General features: G+C 48.2%; 1 pseudogene; it reads left to right on the forward strand.

Moving 5' to 3' along the window:
- The first annotated feature begins 2,960 nt into the window (after positions 1 to 2,960).
- On the forward strand, positions 2,961 to 3,099 carry LOC114613549 (annotated as a pseudogene).
- The last annotated feature ends 3,453 nt before the right edge of the window (positions 3,100 to 6,552 follow it).

Genomic DNA, 6,552 nt, shown 5'->3' on the forward strand with positions numbered 1-6,552 from the left:
GAACTATGAGCCGAATAAATCCCTTCTCTCTTAAATCGTCATGGTATTTTATTGTGGCAAGGAGAAACTAAGACAGTTTCTTCCCTTTTCATGGTCTGGGGCAATAATTTCTACCCATCCTGCCTCCCACACCACACCGCTAGTGAGGTTCTCACTCTTTGCCTTATTATTTTTATTAATTTGGTTTTTTGCCTTGGTTGGCTTTCCTATGAGATCTGGTTGCTTGTAGCTATGAAGAGTCCCATCTTCTTTGGGACCCACTGTTCTAGATTTCTTTAGGGATTTCTACCCATGACAGACTCTGTTTCATCTTGTACTACACAGGGTAGGTATCATCAGCTCTGTACTCAAGAGTCCCAGGGCTATGGAAAGCCCAACATGTCCTGGACCACCAGAGTACTCAGTGTCATGGGCCCACCGATCCTCCTCCAACTGTCATGGAGCCACTTAAATTCTCACTATGCCTTCTGAGGAGAGTTTTCAAACACAGGCTGAGCTATATCTGCTCAGCATCTCCCTGGGTAGTTGGTGTTCTACAGTAAGGTTCTCTACTCACCTCGCTTCTTCCTCTCTACCACTCTGCAGTGGCACAAAAGCTTTCAATAGAGTTCCATCCTCTGTCCAAAGATCTTTCTTCTGCCTTAGTGACATATCCTCTCAGGAAACACTATTTGTGTGCATGTGTCTCTGTGGATGTAGGTATGTGTATGGGGGGGGGGCAACGGCAGGTGTCTTCCCCAACTGTTCTTTATCCAATTTCTTATTTTTGTTTATTTGTATTTTTTTGAGACGGAATCTGTGTGGCACTGAAATTCACAGAGATTCACCTGACTGTGCCTCCTGAGTTCTGGGAATAAAGGTATATGCCACCATGCCCAGCCAAAGCTACTGGAACCTCCACCCTATTTTGTGAGACTGGGTCTCTCACTGAGTCTGGATCTCATCAATTAGTTGGTCTGGCTGGATAACAGACTCCAGAGATCATCCGTTTCTGTCTCTCCAGTGCTAGGATTCCAGATGTCTGCCACCATGACCGGCTTTTACATGGGTGCTGAGGACTTGACTTGGGTTTTTATGTTTGCATGGCAGGCACTTTCCCCACTGAGCCATCTCCCTAGCCTTGTAAATTAAAGCTTGCAAGAAGTATTTATATAGAGACAAAAACATGTCAGTGGTTTCTACAGTCACTGGGTCTCGGAGCTTATCCCAGATGACTATTGGTAATCCCACTGTATGCATCGGGAACCTGAACACAGGTGGCTAGGAGCAGAACTGCATCCCCAACCAGATGCCATCTCTAAATGCCATCCGCTACCCCCACGACACCATACATAGGCAGTGAGTCACCTGCCAGGGGTGATGCCTTGCTGTAAGGTCCCAGCATGCTGTGCCCGTTGGGATGTAGACACCATCCCCATGCTCCCTCTTTCTAAGCTAATTCTCAACAGAGTGAACTACTGTCTGCTGCTCATGAGAGACTGTCAAGCTGCCACAATGACTTCCCAGGAGAAATCCCAGGGAGTCCCACTGACTTGTGTATCGAAAGTGGGGTAAGAGAATGTTTCCAGAAACATTCCCAGGGAACAAATTTGTAATTGAGAAAGAAAGAAACAACCAAAATGTTCTTTCTAAACTCACATGCCTGTCATTAAATATCTCCTGGGGGAAAAGGGCAGAGAAACCAGGACAGATTTGGGGAAAGGTTGGTCTAATTCTTTTTATTTCCTCATTACAGAAGTTGAGTTGTTCTAAGTCAGTGGAGAGATACCACTGTTAATTGCCAGTACAGACTTGGCTCATCATGGTGTCCCTTCCAAATGTCAGTCTCCAAGAGCAAAGTCATAGTGAAGAAGAGATTGCACACCAAGAGAACGCAAAGGTTCCTCAGCCTGGACCATACTTGTAGGATGGTCCATTGAGGGGCAAGGAAGCGGTAATTGAGAATACTCATTAGGACTTACAAATAATTGTTCCTATAGATCAGAGGGAATGTTCCCATCTTTCTCACTTAACTATATTTCAAAAAGCAGAACAAAGGAACCAAAGACCAATGGTGAGGAGAAAGGCCACAGCTTTGCCTGGGGCCAGAGTTGGAAGTGTGAACTCATCAGATCCACAGAGCAAGGGACATACCTGAGAACTCTCTTGTTTTAGAACCACTTCTTGGGACTGGAGAAGTTGCCCAATAGATAAAGTTCTTGCTTCAGAAGCAAAGATTTGGGGATGATCCCCAGAACCCACAAAAAAATAATAAAATAAAAAAGCTGAGCACTGTTAGTAGGTGTTTGTTAACCCAGGGAGATAGAAACAGAAGACTCCCTGGGGCTCACTGGCTGGCCTAGCCTAGCCAGCATGGTAAGACCCAAGGTGGACAGCTCCTGAGGAATGACATCTGAAGTTGACATCTAGCCTCCAAATACACATGGGATCACAGTCACTCATACAGTATTCACACACACACACACAATCTCTATCCTATCTATCTATCTATCTATCTATCTACCTACGTACCTACCTACCTATCATCTACTATCTATCTACCTATCATCTGTCTGTCTGTCTCTCTAGCTAGCTAGCTACCTACCTACCTACCTACCTATCAACTACTATCTACCTGTTGACAATCTGCCTACCTATCATCTATCTATCTATCTATCTATCTATCTATCTATCATCTATATTCTTATCTAGACATAAGGACTCACAATTGTAATCTCCACTCAAGAGATAGTAGGAGAAAGAATGTCACCAGTTCAAAGCCAGGGCTATGGTATTAGACTCTGTCTCAAGCGCTTCCCTCCTAAACAAACAAACAAACAAAAAATTCCACTTACACCAACTAAACACCAACAGTAGTAGTCTTCCTGTAGTTCTCAAGCTTGGTTAGGGTTTATATTTTGGATATTAACTTCTTTATTTCTTAATACATAAAAATTATAAGAAGAAATATCCATCAATTCCCTGCCTTTAGAAGCATTGTGGGGGGTGGGGGGTGGCTCCTGTGTCACTGTGCATCAGTAGGTGGCAGAGAGGAGAGAGGCTATGTTTGCATTCAGTGTTCTGACCTATGAACATCTGAATGATTAGTAGCCTAACATCCCCTGAACCAAGCAAGACTGAGATGACCACCAGTCTGGTGCCAACAGACCAGCAGGGCCTCCAGGATGGGGGTAAGCTAGAGACTAGAGGAACCCCGCCTGGGACTGTGTGCCTAGGTGGGAGTGAGCCTGAGATAGATGGGCCACTTGTGTAGATGGGTTGAGGAGTGAGCCAGAGATGACCATCAGACCTGATGGCTTGGACAGGGAGCTAGCCTAAGATGACCACCAGTTCATCACTTCACAGGCCTCGGGGCATAGAACCATGTCCGAGATGACCCCTGCCTGGTGCCATACTGCAGACACAGGGCATAGCACTCCTAAGACCACTCCTGAACCAACCCAGACTCTCAGCAATCCCAGTTGCCACTAAGAGGAGCAAGTAAGTAGGTGGAGAAATGGAAGAGAAAGAGAAGAATGTGGGCTCAAGGGTAGTGAGGGACAACCTGATATGGGTAGCCCGTGATACCACCGGACAATGGTGGGCTCCTGGCCTCTGCTATCACCACTGGCCACATCTGGGTCCATGGCCCTGCAGCAGCAGGGGTCTGTTATCATCAAAGACAGGCAGATGTCCCTAGTCTGGGCTGCCGCCTAGAGATGTCTGAGGGTTGTACAGAACTGTCCCCACCCCTCACCTGGGTATCATGGGAGAGCTATCTTTGGTGGCTTGGGGGCATGAAAGCAGGAGAGCTGACCCCACCCCTAGCCAGCTGTGGTACTCAGGAGAGTGGCCCACACGTTACAGGAGTTGTGGGTGAACACCCACACACACACACCAGAATACAAGCATAGGAGATCTGACCCTACAGGGTCATGAGAGCAGGAGAGCTGGTCCAGCCTCTCACCTGCTCCAGCACTCAGGAGAGCAGGCCCTACACCTCACCTGGGCAGCATAGTAGAGCTGACCCTGATGGCAAGGGTGCAGGTGAGCTGGCCCCAGGGGTGTGAGCATGGGAGAGCTGTTCCCACAATTTGTCTGTCACTCAGTGACATGGGCAAGGGAAAGATACCCTTCTGCCAACCCCTTGTCACAGAAGAGCTGGCCCTAAGGTCATCATAGCAGGAGAGCTTACCCTACCCCTCACTGGCTGTAACACTCAGGACAGCAGGCCTGCACCTTGCTTGGGCAGCAGAGTAGAGCTGGCCCTGGTTGCAGGGGGTGCTAGTAAGCCAGCCCAAGGGCAGGTGAGCAGGAAAACTTACAGGCTGACCAGCTCAGATAGCTCTCCGGTCCAGATCCAGGGCAGTGAATTGTTCCACCCAAACATCTACCTCATCAATGAACTGCCAGAGTACATGAAGGGGCCAGTCTACAGATTAAAAACCACAGGATCTCCATGGCACAGGCCAACACCAGGACCTCAGAGAGGAGTCCCAGGGAGGTTCCAGTATTGATAGTGTAGCAGAAGCCGGAGGCCTTGCCCCAGACCAACAAGTCACTGCAATGAACGTTTGCAAGCAAAGAAGTGTGGACAGAAGGGTATACTGTGTGACACACTGTGACACACTACAGCTTCCACAACAAGATTTTTTTCTCTGTTGTGGGGCAGGTTGTAAGAGTGGAAGGGGTGTACAGGGGAAGGAGAGATGAGTGAGATTGGGGTGCACAATACGAAATTCACAAAAAGAAGAGAAACCAATAAAAAGCTTTTTTAAAAACGAAATTTCCAGCCGGGCGTTGGTGGCGCACACCTTTAATCCCAGCACTTGGGAGGCAGAGACAGGCGGATTTCTGAGTTCGAGGCCAGCCTGGTCTACAGAGTGAGTTCCAGGACAGCCAGGGCTACACAGAGAAACCCTGTCTCGAAAAAAAAAAAAAAAAAAAAACGAAATTTCCATCAGTTGAATAAGAGTCGAGAAGGCGTGTAGACGACAGTTTTGATGCATTACCCGTGTGGGTTCAGTGGATCACGTCGGGCAAGTCACGGAATGCCACTGACCACAGTTATTTCATGTACAAGATGGAGACGGCTTCTTGACCTGCTCTGTGTCAGTTGTGGGAGGATTGTCCTGCTGTTCAATGCAGAATAACAACTGCTGGTGTTAGGCTCCTACTATGTGCTAAATGCAGAACAGACTTCACTTCAGTTAACCCACGAATCTTACCAGACGAGGTTGTCGTTTAGTCTTATAGAGGGGAAGGAGGCTCAAATAGGTAGGTAACCCAAGCAAAAGTGCTCTGGACAGGTACAGCGAGCTGAAATAAAATCCAAAACATTTTTGAAATCATCAGCATCATTATTAACACAGTCAATGATAGAGTGGACAAACAAATTAAAAGCAAATACTGAGCCAAACAGCTTAGACATGGCAGGGAGTCTAGGAAAGCTTAGTTGCCAAGTTTGGCTACAGATTGTATCCTTTGAGACTAACAGTGACTCCTTTAAGAAGCTTTGGCAAAGCAAACAGCCTCCTTTCTAACCCAAAGGAAAGCCCCATCATGTCGTTATCCAGCCAGTCCAGAGCTTGAGGGTCCCAGTAGTGGCCAGGCCACTGTCCCTGGCTACCTTCCTCCACACTCAGCTGCTCCCTCGGCTGCCTCCACCCCCACTCCGCTGTTAGGTATGCATTTCAGATTTTGAATGGATCTCCTTGTCTGGTGTTAATTGACAGTGAAAACCCGGTTTTCAAAGCCAAGGTCCGAGCGCTGGAGGTAAGTGATCAGAAGACTGCCCTTGTAATAAATCACAGCGGCACAGGTCACAGTTTGGAGTGTGAATGCAGTGTTCAATAAAGAAACACACTCCACCTTTCAGCTTCGAGCCGACCTGGCTAATTGACCCCATTGTCGTCCCTCCATTAATCATCCTGGCACATGGGGCAAGAGGCAGTTTCACTGCTTAGGCTCGAAGGGAGGAGGGGGACCCTCCTCCACGAGGGGGTGGGGAAGGGCAGAGGGGGCAGTTATAATGGAAAAGGAAATCATAGACAATTCTGCCTTAATTAACTCATTGGATTTCCAGGTTGGCCAGCCACACTTTAGTCCGCTGAAGGAATGTGGGGAATAATGCAGGGGCCTTCATTAACTGCACACCAGGATGCAGGAGTTTGGGTCTCTCACAAAAGCAGATGTGAGCATCTGTACCCCATCCAGAGAGCCGCTCTGCCGGAGGACCAGGGGTTAGCCTAATGCTCCATCATCATTCAGTGTCATCCATCTCCCCAGACCCTGATTAATAAATTGCAGCACAAGTCTTTTACAGCGGTGACTACAATTTTATTTTGCCTATTAGAGGCGCGTCACAAAGTGTCCCAGCCATGTGGGACTGGCTTACCTTTTCCTTCAGCGACCCCCCCTTCCACTCCTCAGGGCCCGGCAATGGCTCAGAGTTTGCTTGTCTGGAGACTATTCCATGGATCTATAGAGGCTGCATGACAGGACTGTGGGGGTGGGGTGGGAGGGGGGAGTGGGGGTTGGGTGGGGTGGGAGGGTGGAGTGGGGGTTGGGTGG

The sequence above is a fragment of the Grammomys surdaster genome, unplaced genomic scaffold (assembly GCF_004785775.1).
Source record: "Grammomys surdaster isolate TR1022 unplaced genomic scaffold, NIH_TR_1.0 126219, whole genome shotgun sequence".
Classification (NCBI taxonomy): Eukaryota; Metazoa; Chordata; class Mammalia; order Rodentia; family Muridae; genus Grammomys; species Grammomys surdaster.